Source organism: Stegostoma tigrinum, chromosome 29, assembly GCF_030684315.1.
Source record: "Stegostoma tigrinum isolate sSteTig4 chromosome 29, sSteTig4.hap1, whole genome shotgun sequence".
In the NCBI taxonomy this organism is placed as follows: Eukaryota; Metazoa; Chordata; class Chondrichthyes; order Orectolobiformes; family Stegostomatidae; genus Stegostoma; species Stegostoma tigrinum.
Window position 1 is genome coordinate 27,944,185 of NC_081382.1, and position 18,986 is coordinate 27,963,170.

At 38.9% G+C, this 18,986-nt stretch overlaps 1 long non-coding RNA gene across 1 annotated transcript in view; it reads left to right on the forward strand.

Annotated features, from left to right (window-relative positions):
• The window catches only part of LOC125465548 (uncharacterized), a 73,647-nt gene extending 55,642 nt beyond the window's left edge, over nt 1-18,005 (forward strand). Inside the window, exon 3 of the long non-coding RNA XR_007250275.2 lies at nt 17,541-18,005. This is a non-coding gene — a long non-coding RNA (uncharacterized LOC125465548). The remainder of the gene's footprint in view (nt 1-17,540) is intronic.
• Nucleotides 18,006-18,986: the final 981 nt, after the last annotated feature.

Sequence of the window (18,986 nt, forward strand, 5' to 3'; positions counted from 1 at the left end):
AGATGTTTTTCAAGATTTTAAAGTCTTTGATTCATCAGAGAAGCTCCCAGGAATCAAAGGATGTTGTGATGATCTTGCAAAGCAAGTGGATTTGAAGAAGTGGGGAATGAGGAGGTTGAAAAGCTGCATGAGGACCACTTTAAAAATATCCCTACAGCTGATCTACAACAACTTGTCGCTGAGGGGGAAACGGAACCTGGAGATAAAGAAGATGAAGTCCAGGATGCAGCACCACCAGAGCTTTCCACTTCTGTTTTGTCTTCTCTCCTGAGGGAAATTGAGAAGCAGTTGCAGCTCTTAGAGGCCAATGATTACAATGCGGAACACAGCTGGGGAGCAGTTTGTGGAATAAGATCTTATTTGGCACCCTATGAACAGCTTCTTCATGAAAAAAGAAAAGGGGCAAAGCAGAAAAAACTGGATATCTAATTTTAAGCCAACCCCCAAGAAACAGTCAGATGATGATGAACACCAGCCATCAACTTCTGGAATAATTATTTTTCACCCTAACCCTGCAACCACAGCTGCATCTGAAGGTAATGATGGTGATGCTGATGATGACCCTTATCCCTCGCATTAGCTGTAGAGCAACCTCAATCCTCCTCCCCCATCAAGTTACCTTACATTTTAGTTCGAGGTATTTCATTATTAGATATGAATTACAAATTTATTCAAATGGTGCTAGACTTTGTGTTAGGTATTTGAGTGTTTTTTGAGCAATTTTGAGTGATTTTTTTTTGGTGTTCTGCCCCTAACCTCGCATTTCCCTATGGCCCCGTTATTTCTATAGTGCAATTTTCTATAATGTGATGTTGCGTAGGAATGCAACTAGCGCATTACAGCAGAGCCGATTATATATTTATTCATATGAATAATATTGAAGAAAACCTGAGCATTTCAGTTTCTTTTGCTGATACTTTTTAACTACTTTTTCAGCAGCTCGTTTCCATGTGTAACCTCCTGCACTTTATAAAAATAATTGGATAAAAACACTTTGAAACACTTTATACTTGAAATAAAGCCATAAAAATCTAAGTATTGTTAATAATGGGATATTTAAACATACTGTCTTTCCCCCTTATGGGCTTGCAGCACAACCCAGCTGTTATTATCTGCCTTTGTGTCCAGACACACACACATACACCTACATTCTGTACATCCAGATTTTGTTTTTAAGTGAGAAGGATTTTGCAGCTTTGAAGTTGAGGGTTCTGATGATAATGAAAAACAAGTCTGAATGGTTCGACTAGTGATGGGATACCCACACAAATGCATTACACCCATCAAATTCAACCACTTTTAAATTCACTTCAGTTCATCTGAGTATTCATTATAAATTTGTAAGAACACATTTAAAAATGCTTAGAATTAAAAGTACATTTAACTTGCTGCTGAAAATCTACTTTTAGATAATATCTTAATTCTTAGTTTTACAATGGCCCTGGTTCATCATGCACTAATTGAATAGTATTGTATGCATTATTGATTCTTCATGTCATCAACAAGTTAATTTAATATCAGCAAGATTCCACATATCCTGTGATCAATGTTCTTTTATGGTATCATCATACATATTAGCCATTGCTCAGCAAAACATTCTTATATTTGAGCCAGAAGACCTCATGTTGAAGCTCCATTCCATGAATTGATCTGAGTTGACACCACAGATTGAGGAAGTGCTGCACTGTGACAGGTGCTGTCATTTGGTTTAGACACTTACCAGCAGTCCGGTCTACCTTCTCAAATGCACATAAGTGAAGAAGGGTAGATGAGTTTTCCTGGTCACAATTTATCCCTCAGTCGACACCACTGAAACAGTTTGTGCTTTTTTAATGCTCTTTGTGGGATCTTGCACATCTTGACTGATGTGTTTCCTTGCATGATCAGAATAGCCTCATTTTAAAAGCAATTAGTTGGCTGAAAGTGCTTTGAGATGTTCTAAGGTCCGAAGCTACTCTATTCTTCTCCCTTCCTTACACTATAACTTATATTTTCCCTACTGTCATGCATTTGAATCTCTAAGGCTCAAACTTATTTGCCCTTTAAAATTAAAGTTGCAAATATCAATGAGTTAATTTTTAACTTTTGTTTCTGGCATATCACCTTTGTGTGATTGGTATATTGGAGGGGAAGGATGCATGTGGCTTATACAGATAGCAGGGAGTAAATACTGGGCTGTAACTCAATCGAGAGATTTTATTAACTGCAATAACCAGGTCTGTAAGTTAATTGAGAGGTTCAGGATCCCATCCATCTTCTATTACTTGTAAATATGGATATATGAATTTAATGTATTGTTAAATGAAATCACATAGCAGCTGAGATGTTTTGCAGCCTGTAATTATCAGCAAACTCATAGCATTCAATTGTACAATAAATAATGATTTCAATTTTTACAGCTTCCTTTCATTTTGGGAGATCTTGAACATTTCATGCCCTTAAGAGCCTGCCAAAGGGGAGGCATGGAAGCAGTGGGCTTCTTTCACATTGGCAGTTCTCTCCTGTGTTCCCTTCCAAGGATTGTGACCAATACTGAAGTACAGTTTCTGAAATAACTCCATTAAGGCCAGTACCCCGTCACCAAGCCATCTTTTGTTTACATATGCATAGCACTTGACACTGTTCCAGCTTCCTCAGAGCCAGTTCTCAGAGTGAACAGAACCTCTGACACTCCTGTTTGTGTCTGTCACCCAGGGCTCCCTGATTGGATCAGATTAACAGCCCCAATCAGGGAACTCACTTTCTATGAGGTCCACCAGGCTGACCTTGTTACAATCACCACAATTACCCTGTCAGCATTGGTTCTTCATCACTTCCTCCCAATATTCCTATTCACCCATTTCAGAGATGTTATGACACATCCCTGGAGGAAGTGGGACTTGAACCTGGGTCTCCTGCCTCAGAGGCAGTGACACTATCACTGCGCTACAAGAGACACCCACCCAAATTGTTAATTTAGAATGAACCAGGACAGCCTTAGTTCTAACACTTCTAAAGAAAGAGAAAGTTTCTCCCTGTCAAATAGAGAGATTGTTTGAAAAAAGGATACCTGAGCTAATTTTGTTGCTCACGTGCATTTTGAAGCATTGCTATTTTTTCAGCCCCTGAAAGCTGAAAATATGGCAGGAGGACATTCAAAGAAGGGTATCTGAAGATGTGACTGTTGGAAGTTTACTCAAATATAGCCACAGATGATTGCACGGAATTGATAATTGAATGAATGGTTGCAATTAAATAAATGGTAATTTATTTGACTTAATTTTTCGATTGTTCCTGTACATTTTCTCTCCCTCTCTTTCTCCTTTGTTCCTTCTTTCCTTCATTCTCTGAAAAATTCCTGTCAGGAAAAATTCCATTATTTTAATCTGTGAATTTTCCTTTTCTGGTATTTTGGACAGTATGTGAATGATTTCTAGTAAATATCAATTGAAATAACAAATTTCAATTTGTTTTCAAATATATAAAGCAACTTCTGCAAACACCACACTCATTGTTGGGATAATATCTGAGTATAGGTCAAGAATTAAATGCGGATAAAATGAGAGCTAACTTGAGATTCATTCCCTCTTCACTTCCTGTAATCACTCTTCCTCAATCTGTTAAGTGAGGCATGATCTGGGAAAATGGAATTCACTGCAGTTACCGTCAGCAGCATACAACATACCTTTCTATCCCACCATATGAATCATAAAATGATCCAGCAATGAAGAAGGCTATTTGGCCCATTGTGCAAAATGCTAGCATTCTGAAAGAATCATCCATTTCATAGCATTCTCTGCTATTTCCTCATGGCCCAGCAATGCTTTCTCCTTCATCTATTTGCCTCTTGAATGTTATTGAATCTGCTTCTATTGCCTGCTCAGGTTGCATATTTCAGATCTCACAACCTGCTGCATTAATTATATTGCTTCACGCCTCCTTGGGTTCTTTCGTAAATTAGTTAAATCTGTGGCCTGTGTTTACTGACCTCTCTGAAACACTGCTATTCAATCTTCCCTGAACGTTCTCTGCTCTGGGGAGAACAATCCCAGTTTCATGAATAATGTGCACCATTCCAACACCTGGTACCATTCAAAAATGTCTCCAAAACCTCATAATCCTTCCTAAGCCCATTATTGGTTGCAATACTGTGGATGGTCTCTCACACTGACTTATGCGGATTTAAGAAACATTTGCATTTAGATCACGCCTTTTGAAACCTGAGGATATTCCAAAGCATTTTATGGTGAGTGAAGCGTTTTTGAACTGTCATCACAGTTGTAATGTCAGAAAAGCAGTAGCTGATTATTATAGCTGATCCATTTGTAATTCAAGTTCTACATTCCCATCTACTCTCAATAGCCTTTGATTACCCTGCCTAACAAATGTCCATCTGCATCTGCCTTAAAACATTTAATGGCCCCAGTTCTAGTGTCTTCTGAGGCAGACTTCCAAGTTCGCACAGCCCTTTGTGAAAAAAGAATTCCCTTCATCTCCGTCCTAAAAACATGACCCCTAATTTCAGAACAGTGATCCTATTTCTGGGCTGACCCACAAGGTGAAATATTTGTTCCACCTTCTCAAGGCTATTCAGAATCTTATACACTCCAGTCATGACATACCTCTTCCTTCAAAATCCAATGGAAACAAGCTCAACCTGCCCAACCTATCCTTATAAGACAACGCACTCAATCCAGGTGGCAATCTAGTAAACCACCTCTCAACTACCTCCAATAGATTTACAGGTGGTTCTACTATAACGTGTGTTTTATTTTCACGAATTGGCTGTAACGTGATTGATGAATAGTGGATGCTGTTTGGATAACACTAAATTTCTGCTTTACAAGTATAGTGATATTCTCTCGCAATTTTCTATAGTGATTTCCCTACAAAACGATTTTCTACTGAGACTTTCTACAACACAAGGTCACACAAAAACACAACTAATATATTACAGGAGAACAAATATACATCCTTCTTTGAAATAAGGAGCCTTAAATTGCACAATGCATTAGAAGCACAATCTCATGAAAGACCTGTTAAATGGAAGTGTAACATCCTTACATAATAACAACGTGTGGAGCTGGATGAACACAGCAGGCCAAGCAGCATTTTAGGAGCTCAAAAGCTGACATTTCGGGACTAGACCCTTCATCAGAAAAGCTTTTCAGCTTTTGTGCTCCAAAGATCCTGCTTGGCCTGCTGTGTTCATCCTGCTCCACACTTTGTTATCTTGGATTCTCCAGCATCTGCAGTTCCCATTATCTCTGTAACATCCTTACATTTATGTTTAACTCCTCTTGTAATAAAGGGTAGCAATCTCATCAGCCCTCCAGATTACATGCAGTGTCTGCATATTTTTTTTGTGACTCATTCACCTAACTCCCCTGCACCTCAGAATTCTACAGTCATTCTCCATTTAAATAATGCCATACATTTTCATTCTTCCCCGTAAACTGTGTAACTTCACATTTTCCACATTTAGTCAATCTGCCAGATGAGTCATTCAACCTATCCAAATCTGTCAGCAACCTCCTTATGTCTTCTTCACACCATATTTTCCTGTAGACCATTCCAACTGGCTTCTTTCTTCTACTATTCTTCATCTCTATCCAAACTGCTTCCACATCCTGATCTCCTGAGACTAGATAATTTCTAACAATTGCTCAAGTGTCATCCTTGATTTACAGCACTACCCTTCCACTTTTACCTAGCTTTCTATTCTTCTTGAATGTCATAAACCACTGAATATTCAGCATCCAATCCTTGTCATCTTGCAGTCACATCTCCTTAATAACAGATTCATATTCATTTGCTTCAAAGTGCTCTACCAAATTGTTTACTTTGTTATGAATGATATGTGCTTTCAGATAAACAGCATTTCTCTTTTTGTTACCTTTATAATATCTAGTCTTCCTTGGTGTATTCCTCGCTTTTTTCTCTTTGGCCCCCCACCATTCTCTGATCATTCTTTCCCAATTTACAATTTTCCTCTATTAGCTTGTCTCTACTCTTTGATATATTACACCTTTCCACATTTGTACCCTTGCCCCTCACTACTCTCATTTCAAACCTTCTCTACTTCCCTAGTTATGCAGTTTCCAAGAACATTGGCCCAGTATGGTGCAGGTGTACACCATTCCAAAGGTATAGTACTTACTTTCCCAAGTACAAGTGCCAATGGTCTTCAAATTGGAACCCAATTCTCCTGCCTGGGGCTTTAAGCCACGTATGCAATTCTCTAATTTTATGTACTCTATACCAATTTGCACACACACCTTAAGTAATACTCCAGAGATCGTAGACTTTGTGCTCTGCTTTTAATTCAGTGCCTAGCTCTTCACCCTCGCAAAGCAGAACTCTATCCTGATTCTACTTACATCATTGACATCTATACAGACCCTTCTTCCACTGCAAGTGCCTTCCCAGCCCGATGTATATGTCTCAAACTCTGGCACTGGGCAGTTAACACAGTTGCCTGTCACTCACTTTTTTATGGCAGAGAATGGTGTCAACTCCCCTCACTATAATATCTTCTACTACTGCTATATTCTTTGTTACTCTTCCCCATTTAAATGTTTTCCTGTACCTTGCTGCTGTGGTCACTTTGTTTATCCACCCTGCAACCCTTGCTGTCATCCAAAGAGAACTGTCTGTCCCAAGCTGGGACTAGCCTATGTAAAGCCGTGAGCAGTAGCTCTGTTTTGGTGTTCAGCATGAAACAATGTTCCTTTCCAGTTGGACTTTCTGAGTTATTATAATCACATTTAGGATATTTGCTGCTACCATCCTCTCACTTTGATTAGGTCTATGGTCCCACTCCAGTAATAAATTCAGACTACTAATGAGCCTTAAAATGAGAAGAGGCTCTTGTCTCAAACAAGATATTGCTTATATAGTGATCAGGGATAATTAACATTTGTAAGATAGACTATTGGGCGATCTAGGTTAATAGTTCTCTTCTCTTTAAGATGGTAAAATATTCTGTTTGCCCCCACCCAGGTACTTAAGAACAGCTTATGACTAATTTTCCTCCCAGCTGTATGGGCTGTGACCTCTGTCAATGCCATGATTGGTATGCTCACACTGGTCAAAGTGCGCAGAATCTTGGAGTGGCTGCATGCACACGCAACTGCATAGCTTGGAGAGAACATCATTTACGATATTATCAGATTGGGTGCAGATTAATGCTGTCTCCAACATTCAAGTTTTCTGAACAATTTCCTTACACAACATTTCCTCTTCTGCTTTCCCCTCACTGTTAACCTATTTACACTCATATATCCAATAAAACTGCTAGTACCCCATCTCCACTAAGTCTCCGACATCGCAAATTCAGGGAGTTGGGAAGTTTCACAATTCTCTCTCTTTGGATTTGAAGAATGGTAAGGTCTTTGGCTCGAGGACTGCTGTCCTTCATTCTGTTCTTGACCTTGAGTGATCTGCTCAATCTGTGTACACTGGAAGTCCATTTATCTCTCCTCTGTCCTTTGTCGGGGATGTTCCTGCTGAATCAAGCAATTGGTCCATTTCCTCATCTGGATGACTGTTTATCTCCCAAATTTAGTTTGCACGGTGATTTTTTCCTATTGAAAGAGGTAATTGCCCCATAATATCATTTGGGAAGCTTTAAATGTTTCAATTTCCATCATGGAAAACAGCTGCCCTGATCGTTTTCTGCTGCATATGAAAATTCTGATCCAGACAATTTCTTCTGGACTATGTCCTGAATCCGTGGGCATTGGTTGTCCCATCTCAATGTTGGCTCCCATAGATTCATCGGCAGCCTATCTTCAAACTGTATAAACAATTATTTATTTTCAATCTGCTGCTGTATTTGTGCTAAAGTCTGTAAACTCTTTATTTCAAATTGTAGATTAGACTAATTAGATTTTGTCTTAATTTGTCCTCTATGGTTCTCTGACTGGTGAATCCAACATGTTAACATTCTCAGTCATGCTACTTGAGCATTGCTGCTAACCTAGTTTTTGGTCACTGGTGCTGAAATTCTTCCTTCAGAGGTGAAGAATTAAAATATTCCTCAAGTTAATTTCATTATCTGGCATCAATTTTGAATCTGCTGTTACAGTTTGTTCACTACAACAATTTCAGTTAAAGATTGATCAATGAAATTAAAAGGGCTGTACTGTTCATTCCCTTTTGCCTCCTCTGCATTTTGTTACAATTTGCTTCAGTGACAAGAAGACCATATTCCTGTATGTTCACAAATTTCACACCAGGTTATTGGATCTTCAATCTTTCTTGCGATATCTGGCCATCACACTGCTGACTGAGCCCTGGCTGTACTCCTAGTGATCCTTAAATGTATCCAAAATATCCTTTTCAGGAAAGCTGCCAACAGGAAACTTAAAAAACTGGTCTTGCCATACATTATACATTGTTTATGTGAAACACTGTCAGTGCTCAATGGATGGTTCTCAGTCAACTCACTGGACTTCTGGTTTGGATATTCTACAACACAATATCAGTGAATGGTAGTGTATTCTAATTCAGTCTTCGTTCTTGTCAAATTTGCTTGAATGTATTTTGACTGTCTGGTCACTAGTTATTCCTGGCTGTAGGAAACATATTTCTTTTGCCATAATAGTTTATCTCCCCATAGGTTATCTTTTTCTTCTTGAGTTCTACCATAAATCTTCGATGGCTAATTAAATGCTTTACCAACTGCCTCTTGACCATAAGTTCAGCACCTTTGTGTTCTTGGACCAAATCTTCTCTCCCTGGTCTTTCTTGACCCTTTGTCAATTGGGTCTTAATTTAGCTATCTTCCGCTACATTAAAATGGTTGTGGTCACAGCATGTGAGCATTCTCAAAATTGAGATTTCTTGATTGTGGATAACGTATACATTCTTAACTATCTAACATACATGTCTCAAAAACATGCAGTTTAGAACATCAATTTCCCCCTAGAAATGCATGAGTATCTTTTCTGATATCAGTGGGTCTACCACATTTGTATGAATAGCCATTTAACACTTTGTTACTCTATAACTGTGTCCTAGTTCTACACACCTGCTGGAAGTTTTACAGATGTAGCGTTCTTTTCAATCCAGGCACTGCTTATGCCTGTGAGCTTCCTCATTCCTCAGCTTTGACACTGAGTGTTAGTATCTGCTGTCTGACCAGCTCTCTATATTAGCTTATGATGTGTGTCTTAGGATTTTTCTACTTTATAAACAGAATGGATTCTGTTGTGTTGTTTTTCTCTTCTCAGGATTTCCCTGTGATTCTTCCCGCTTTCTGCTTTCAGTCACAATCTGAAAAGATTTCACCACCTTTTGCCTCCTCTGCATTATGTTACAATTTGCTTCAGTGACAAGAAGACCATATTCCTGTATGTTCACAAATTTCACACCAGGTTATTGGATCTTCAATCTTTCTTGCGATATCTGGCCATCACACTGCTGACTGAGCCCTGGCTATACTCCTAGTGATCCTTAAATGTATCCAAAATATCCTTTTCAGGAAAGCTGCCAACAGGCCTGCTCCTTTGGGCTGAAAGAAAGGAATTCCAACAACATAAGAATTCTGATTTCAGAGGTCCATTTTCATTGCTATCCACTGATCCTTAGAGATCTTTGATGAGCTTAACTGCAGTTCTCCTGGATGCTGAAATGATGTAGCGGAAGAAGTTTAAATTAATACCCAATTGACAGTGAAAGGCCAGCTTTGCCCAAAGACAAGCCAGGGAGAGAACATCTGGTGCTGAACAAATGGTCAAGAGGCAACTGGTAAATTATCAAGTAAACTTTGCCCTTTCAAGATGATTGTTTGTTTTCAAATTATCAAATGTTTATAAAACTTCATTAATACCGTAAATGACTTTTTTAAATCTTGAGACAAGCTATGACATCAAGAGTTGTAAGTCCAATTGAATGCAATAGTAGGTTTACTTATTCAATTTGTGATTTATTGTTTAGCTTGAAAGCAGCTCTGTATCTGAAGATATCCAATTTTCTGTTCTATTTGGGCCATTTCTAAAATGAAATATGTCAGCAATTATTACTTCTTGTGCCATTTCTTCCTAATATGATTATTTTCTTTCTTCAAAGCTTTTCAAAAATCCTGCAGTATCTTAATGATGGTTTTATTCTCTTTCCGAAGTAGATGCTGACTTCTTCAATATTGCCCTGCTGTTTTGTTTTCCTTGTCTTAAAGGCTTTTAGCCTTTAATATTGTAATGCTACATTTCTATACTGCTCTGTTGCATTCAAAAATTGATGTGTCTTGCGTTCTGAGCAAAATATATAATTTCCCACCTTCTACCACCTAATTAAAAATGTTCATCCTTTTCCATATCATTCCCAAATAAGCTGTGTCCTTAATAAATTCTTCCTGCCTGAACAATGGTTGAAATAATGAATCTCCTCCTCTTATCATGACCTCCATAATCTTCATACCATCTTCTTCTGTTAGACTCAGTATGTTTAGGCTTTTAAGTCACCCCTTTGTTGCATGGATTGTGGCTGCATGGCATTACTGATGCCATGGTTTCAGTTTAAGTTACTGCTCTGGCCCCTAAATCCCTCCTGTTGCCATGCCTTGTAGTGTCCAATCACAATGGCGGCAGTACTTGTTGTGATCTGTTCATTTTTAACTTCTAACCTTCTCAGCTTATTCTGCATCATTAGTTCAAAGTTTTCCCTTGTCCATTTGGGATTTTTAGCTTTATTCATGGAGTTCCAATGTCTGTTTGCTTCTTATCTGAGACTCTGATTGGGACTGCTCCTACATATCCTCACATCCCGGTGGAATCTGTAACCATTGGGTATGACTAGCTTATGGCTCAACTTGCTTCTACGATTCTTATCTGGTCTAAATTGAAGGGTGCTACGATTAAATACTAATTCTCCCTTGGTGATCTTTTCAGGAATTTCTCTGAAAGCTTTTTCACTGTTTACCTGCTAACTGTCCATATGATTAGTTCCTAAGGCCATAAAGTTCCAGTACTATTCCTGGATTTCCTGAAATTCTCTGCTCTTGGATCTACTGGAATTCCTACCATTGTTACCTCCTGGTACCAAGCAATAATGGCCACTGCTGCTACTATGTTTTATGTATTGCCGCTTGTCCTTGGGACAGTTTGCTGACACATCTAAGGCTAATGTGACCTAGGGCAACTGATCTGCCCTCTTCAAGATCCTCAGCTGTTCTGTCATTCTCACCCGAATCCTTATGACATCATCAGATTGAGTGCAGGCTCTTCAGAAATACTATCTTATACAACACGTACTCCTTTGTTCTTCTTTGAAATAGTGCCATGGGATTTTTTACATCCATGAGAAAGAACATTGGAGACCTCAGTTCAGTGTCTTTTCTGAAAAGCAGCACCTCCATGTGCAATACGCCCTCAGTCCTGCATTAGTATAACAGGCTCAATTTTTGTGCTTACAGTCTCTGGAGTGAGACTTCATGACTCAGAGGTGAGAATACTATAACTGACCTTACACTTGATTTAGCAGAACTAGCTGATAGCATTGAATCACTTTATCTACTTTACATTTCATTAGTTTGCTTAACGACAGAGTTCAAGCTTTTTCCAAGGATAGCATGTTACTCGTTTGCCTGCTCACTTGGGCATTGTTCAAGCCTGATCGTGGTAATTAATCTTATCGGCTGATTTAGACATAAGCAACAATGTAGAGGGGAATAGGGGAACCAATCTGGAGCTCGGCAATGCTATTTCCCTATCCAGTATTTGTGAGTGAAGATCACATAAGGCAGGATCTTCTCATTTTTGGATTGAGTCCAAAAGTGGGAGAGTTTCTAAAAGGGAAATGTGCAGCGCACAGAAGGAAGTTTACCCAATCTTCCACAATCAATTCTTATTGCGACAAGATAACAATGATGAGAATTCCAGTTGATCAGGCAGTTGATTTGCTACCAGTTGACTTTCTGTCAGAATTACAGTCTTGAATCATTAAGTCCCAGGTGCCAAGAGCTGTTAGCCAATCAGAGGCTAGCACTCTGGAGGTCGGCAAACCACACGAAAGATCTTGGCTGCTCTGGGATGTAGTCCCTGGACTCCCTAGACTGCCCATGGGAATGTTAAGTGCTGTATAGAGGGGGTTTTGTGGAGAAGGCCACTGAGGCCGGATATGAGGACAGGAGATGGCTATCAGCAGCCATCTCACTTCCCACCACAAGGTGTGGACCCTCAGTTGTATACACAATGATAATGCTACATCTCTGTACTGTTCTGTCGCAGTAAAAATTGAGGTTTCTTGCCTTCTGAGAAAAATAAATAATTTTCCACCTTCACCATCTAATTAACAATGCTCATCCTTTTCCATGTCATTCCCAAATAACACCTAGTGCCTGTGTCCTTAATAAATTCTTCCAGCTTGAACTGTGGTTCAAGTTATGAATCTCCTGCACTTGTCATAACCTCCATTATCTTCGTACTATCTACTTCTGTTAGTGCAGATCAAAAGACCTTGACACCCTCGCTCCCAGCAACAAAGTGACAGCCTGCCTACACTGCTTAATTGGTCAGCTAGGCTGACTCCTTCTCATCCAACCTGGAACTGAAGTCATTGCAGCTCATTTGGGATAAATGATCATTAATTGACTATTAAGGGCCTCAGTTAGAAGTTGGGCAGGAAGGTAGGAGTTGGACCTTTCCACCCAGAACTTAATTCTGGGAATTTCGGCAGGTGACTGGATTCCATTCTTCAATTATCCTTCTTCATTAATTCATCTCCCAACTCCAGTCCCACCCACTCCAGGTCTGGAAGATTTTGCTCAGAGGATCAAGGGTCAAAGATCGTGGTTGGGAGCCTTTCCTGGCTGTCATCTAACAACTAATGTCGGAAATGTTGGGACCAATTCTCATTTCCCATTTGCAAACCTGTGCATCTAACAGAAACCAGAAAGTTTACTAGAGTGCAATGGCTCAGTCATTGTGGCTCAGCACATCACAGGATGACTTTACATTCCATGGTATGCCAGGATGATTCACTTCATATTGCAACAAAGTTTGAGCTGTTGAGTTTGAATACAGTGCCCAAGACGATATCGTTGATTGAATGTTATTAAAAAGTGACAAGATGCAGTTTATCAATATAATTGGGGAACACAATTGTAATTTGATGCGTACTTTGAACAAAAAATAAACTCAATTTGGATTTGTGAATCACACCGTACATTGACATTTATCTTCTTGCCCTTTTGTTGGGTACTCCAGGGTCCCTCGAACATTCCACTGTTTCATGGCATTTTATTATGTGCCTAGATATAAAGGTGCAAAGTAAAGGTTTTTTAGTAAAGGTGCAAAGCACCCCTGTTTATCACAGCAGTAGCACTCCCACCTCAGAGGTGAAAGAGGGTTAGTTTAAGACTGTAGGATTTTTTTCAGTAGAATTAGTTAACCACACTGCGGGCAAATAAATTACCTTTATTAAACATTTAAGGTTCGAACAATTGTAATAGTCCCTTCAAATGATCAGCCTGTGGGCCACTTTGGAATGATCTTAATGGAGATCTTTTTGACTGATTCACCAAGACTTTCCTCTTGTCTTGGATACCTTTCTTGGTGCTGCACCAGATAGGGAGTATCCAGAATTCGTACAATCTTAACATCCTTTGTGAAACCTTATGTGTGAGCCTTGGACAATAGACTTTATGATTAATGATTGCAATGGACGTTGATTAATTCAAAGGTATTGGCAGAGCTCCATCTTATCCTATTTGCAATGAACAATGTGTTCAATGCAGTCTCAACTAAACTCCTATACTCAATATATTTTCCTGTCTGACTGCTTTCTTAATGCACAAACACATATACACACACGCCAGTTATTTGACCTGTACTTACAAAGGCAACCACTAGGATTTCAGGATACAATCAAGGCCAAAGCTTCAGGACAGTCCTGAGGTTGTGCCTTATTATCAGAATGAGAACTGAAGAATCTCATGTGAATTGTTTTGCCCAATATCTATCCCGAAACCAACAAGACTAAAAGCTCATTAACTGATCATTCAGCTTGTTGATAGTTATTGAGCTTACTATGTACAAATTAGGTTGCTGTGTGTGTGTAAAACAGCAGTGACTTTACTTCAAAAATAAAGTTAGGTTAGCTTTGAAGAGTTTTAAAACATCTTGAGAATGTGGAAGATGCATATTTAAGTAGATGTAAGTATAAACTCTTTCTATATGCGCATGGTAACAAACAAAATAGAACCTCCCATGACTGAGCCACCAGTAGTAGGAGAAGTCAATCGTAGATATTAATGTTAGCTTTTAGAAAGAGCAGATGCGTATAGTACTGTTACCATTTGACAACGCCTAGAAACTGCACTAAACATTGTGGAAGGGGGTTGCAACAGGAAATAGGCATGGCCAACAGGAAGTATATGCATACCTGAGTTGGCCTCCTATGATATTTGCACAAAAAAATTAAGATGTAATCTTGAGCTGAATCAGGGTTAGAAAACAAAAGACAATGGGACCATTCCAATGATCATGTTGGGCATTCCGCCTTTGAATTTTTATTCCCATGGGAATTCCTACATTTATTTTTGCAACAGAAGCTAAACTCAGTGTATGACAGTATGGTGTCTCCACTGGTGAAAGTGTAACACTCCCATGTCACAAGTTTGCAGGAGCAGTTCCCTTATAAATGAGGGCATGACAGTTTATAATGGCAAGTCTTAACAGGAAATACCTGTAAATTTATGCTGTCTTTAATGTCATAGCCTATATCTGGGCTTTCAATGTATTATGTATGATAATATACAATATTGGAATAGAATAATGCAGTAGAATACATCGGATATTTGATTAAAAATTGCAATTACTTTTATCCATCGATTAACTTACAAGTCCTCCCTGCCTGTCCACTTTCCTGCATTCTCACTGTTGCAGCTGGCAGGATAATTTTCCTGACCTTCCCCCACCAGGGAATATTTAGTGTTATAGTCACAAACGCAGGACAAAGGGAAGCAACGCAAATGACAGGTCTTTGACATTTTCATGTTGCTCTGGACCTTCTCTGGCTCTTTGAGTGGGAACAGAGATGGTGGAGTGGGGCATTCTGGTTGGTGATGGTTATAATGAAACCTTTTCAATAAAGTGGGAGAGAGTGTTCCTCACCTTCCTCATTCTCCTGTTGGATGAATCGCTTATCATCATATAATCACCACTTAATTTACTGGACTTAATTCACTTTGATGTCAAGGTCCACTCCAGAGACTTGTGCTCATACTCTAGGCAGCCAATCCAGAGCTAAACCAAAAGAGTGCTCCACTTTTAGAGTTTTTATATTTTTATCACCGTGTGTCATCTCAGATCGACTTAAAGCATCCACTATTTGAGAGTGTCTCTGTAACCTTTTATCTTTCAACCAAACACCACCAAAACAAAATTATGACCATTCCTTCTCATTGATGTTTCTGGGACCTTGCTGCATGTAAATTGGATGTCATAACGCTTTCCATTATACTAGCTTCCGTTCAACAGTACTACATTAGCGCTAAAGCAATTAGAACATCCTGAGTCATAAAAGAGGCTATAATAATCCAACATCTACCTTCTTCCTCCTTTTGGTTATGTCCTGCACTATGGGTCTTGGATGCTCTGTTAGCAGGAAAAATAACCTGTTCGCTTAGCCCCATAACTAAATAAAACAAAGCTCACATAGCGCTTTAATACGCAGAGCTTGACCAGATATTGAAACTGGATGGGTGGAGTTACTAAACCCACTGGCCCTTAATTTAAAGCAGTGCTGGGCAAAGATTGGAACTAGTTTGAAAATAGCAAACAATGCAGCAGTGCCTTTCTTATGTGGCTGCCCTTGGGAACTGAATAAAATAGTCTCAACACCTGTCTAAAGATATAAATGGTTTCTACAGGAAGCTTGTTCAGAAAGAGTTAACTGGAAGTCCTTTTCCTCTCATGCAGTTGTTTCTTGCTTGAAATGTTGATGAAACACAGTGCTGTAAAAGCTCTTGGTTTATGCAGTCAGTGGGAATTTTCATGAGTGGCAGAAAACAACTGCAGCATACTGAGCAGCACGCTGATTTGACAAACGGTTACTAGGAAATAATAAACTGGCAAAATAATTCTGCATTGGACACACTTACCAGAGCATAAAGAGCTTGAAAAGAAGACAACATCTTGTATCATTTATCTTCCTTAAATACCCAAGCTGCACAAAAGTGTAAAGAAAAATTTTGATAAATGACCTTACGTTTTTAGACTCTACCTGCATTCTTCTGCAGTCTCAGTCAAACAAGCACTAATAGAAGGAAGAAAAAAAAAATCCAAACAAGAAGTTTATTGACTGACAGTCTTCATTACAAATTGCCTCTTAATTTTCATAAATCATGCAGTCCGAAGGTAGAAGCCATAATATAATTCAAAACCAGGTAACTGATAGGTCAGCATCACAGGTTTCCCATATACACAGTCTAAACGATGGACCTTGCACAATGATTGTAGTCCATTTGGAGCCTGCCTGTGATTTTTTTATATACTATGTTTTCATATTATACAAGGATGCACGTTTGTTTTGTTTGCAAAGCAATGTGAAACACACATCATCATTTATTTTACTGCCTCATTTGAATATGATGAATACCACAGTCCTTTATTTGTTCACAACATCCAAATAATTGCAGAAACCGAGAGATTTGAAGCAATTAATCACAGTATTTCCCATAATCCACTCCAAACACGACATTGAACAATAAAGTGAATTAACCTTTGTTAAAGAGATATTTTCTCCCCTTGTTTGTGTTACAATAAGTGCATTTCAAAACGTGTTTGTGCGAATGTTGTTTTATGTTGTATTTTGAAGATGTCTTTAATTTGGTTGGCATTGTTTGAAAGGAAGCCCAAACAAACAGTGTTTGATAGAAAACAGTAGGTTTACTAATACTGAACTCTGTTCTAAGGTTACTATTCATCTAACACAACCAAAGTTGGCACTCACATCTGGTGCTAGGTACTTAGTGCAATTATTTATGATTTCCACCAAGATTTAGAAGCTCATCCCCGGCCTTGTAATGCAATAACTGATTGCGCTGCTAATGTAATTAAGAAAAGATTATGATGTCCACGTGGCACAACAGATGGTGGCATTCACAGCAATCCGCAGACACAACTGGCAAACAACTGCACAAGGGCAGCATTGCTAGGCAGCTGGAGCACAGCACCTACATTCAAGTGCATTAACTCTTTCGGTGTTTCATGGATTTTAGGGGCTTTTGCATTGTTTGAGCTTTTCTTTTCTCTCCTGGGTTTGCTGAATTAAATTAAGAATAAGTACTTTAATTTTCCTTGCCTCTATCTTTGTGAATTCTTGGCTTCTGAAGTGCACTAACTAAATGTGTCTGGAATGATAAACAGGTGAGCTCCATATGTGCCAATTGTTTTTTGCATCAAAGAAGAAGATAAGAATTTAATTACATTCCTGTGTAATTTTTTTACTGTAAAGGAATGGAAAATTATTAAATGTTACAAATAATGGAAAGCTGTATCTTTGTGATGTGATATCAAACAGAATTATTGTGACTTTTTCTTTCCTAACTCTTGCAGAGATGAAAACGAATGAAGCTTTCCTTCCATTCCCAGTATATCACTGATCCTTCATCATCACTTGGTCAAAGTCCTAGAATTCCCTACTTATCAGCACAGTGGGAATGCTTTCACCACATGGATTGCAGTGGTTCCAAAAGGACAGCTCACCTCAGCCTTCTCAAAGGGAATTAAGGATGGACAATAAGTCCCAACAAAATCTACATTATATGAATGAATAATTAAAAATAATCATCTGGCAACATGGTCATTAGAGTGCCTCCTGCCTCCGTTTAGTAGTTTGAGGGTATTGTCATGATCTGACATGTCTGTTAGGGGCAGCGTGACAATGTACTGCCGAGACACAGAATATTCAGAAGCTGCATGACAGCAAAGTATAACCTCACCAAATTTCCAATGTGTAATTTGTAGATTTATGTTAAACTGGGAGCAGCAGATGTTCTTCTATCACAAAGTACCTATGATGCAGAGGTATCGGTGTTGGACGGGTATGGACAAGGTCAGAAGCCACACGACACCAGGTTGGAGTCCAACAGGTTTATTTGAAATCACAAGCTTTCAGAGTGCTGCTCCTTCATCAGGTGCAGAGCTCCAAAAGCTTGTGATTTCAAATAAACCTGTTGGACTATAACCTGGCATCTTGTGACTTCTTATTTAGTACCCAGGTAGACCACAGCACCATCAGTTCTTTATTTCCTTTTTCTTCCTTGCTTTTTCATTGTGAAACCCACCTGAAAGTAGCAGGCAGCCTATTTACTCCTATGTTGTACTGTGGCACAAAATATTGTGCCATGACTAAAGTGTCCGTTACCATGGGATCCAGCTGACATGTCACCTCTCCAAAGGACCACCAGTCACTCCCATTGGAAATATGACACAACCAGGAATTCAGGCTCTGTTCCGTTCTGTCAAGTTGCTAAGCAGTCAGCCAGCCAATAAATATTGTAAAGACACATTGTGATGGGTGCTGAGGAAGGAGGAAAACAAAAATGGTTGAGTCCAAATGGAAGATTTACTTTTCATGACATGCCAACAATGTGATGTGACTTCTGTTATTGATTTGGATTGTTTGGCAAATAAAAAAGAAGTCTTTTGTGCAGCCAGGTATTCATAAAGACGAATCCTCTTTAGATTGAAGAAAGCAAAAAGTTTCTTTATGACGTTTACAGAAGAAGTAATCAAAACTTGATGTCAGACTAGCCATTTGATGCCTAAGAATTTTAGTATTTATCATTTCGACAGGAATCCATGCGCTCTGGAAAATTAATGCCAGACTGTTCCTCTTTAACAGTCTCATGGTAGTTTGATCAAAATGGGGAGTTTCTGAAGTATTTGACGAAATCAACTGATTATAAATTGTGATAACTTCGCCAGACCATTAGGGCCATTTCACATTTGAAAACACAAGTTTTGCTTGTGTAAAATAGGATTGTCTCTGCACTTAGG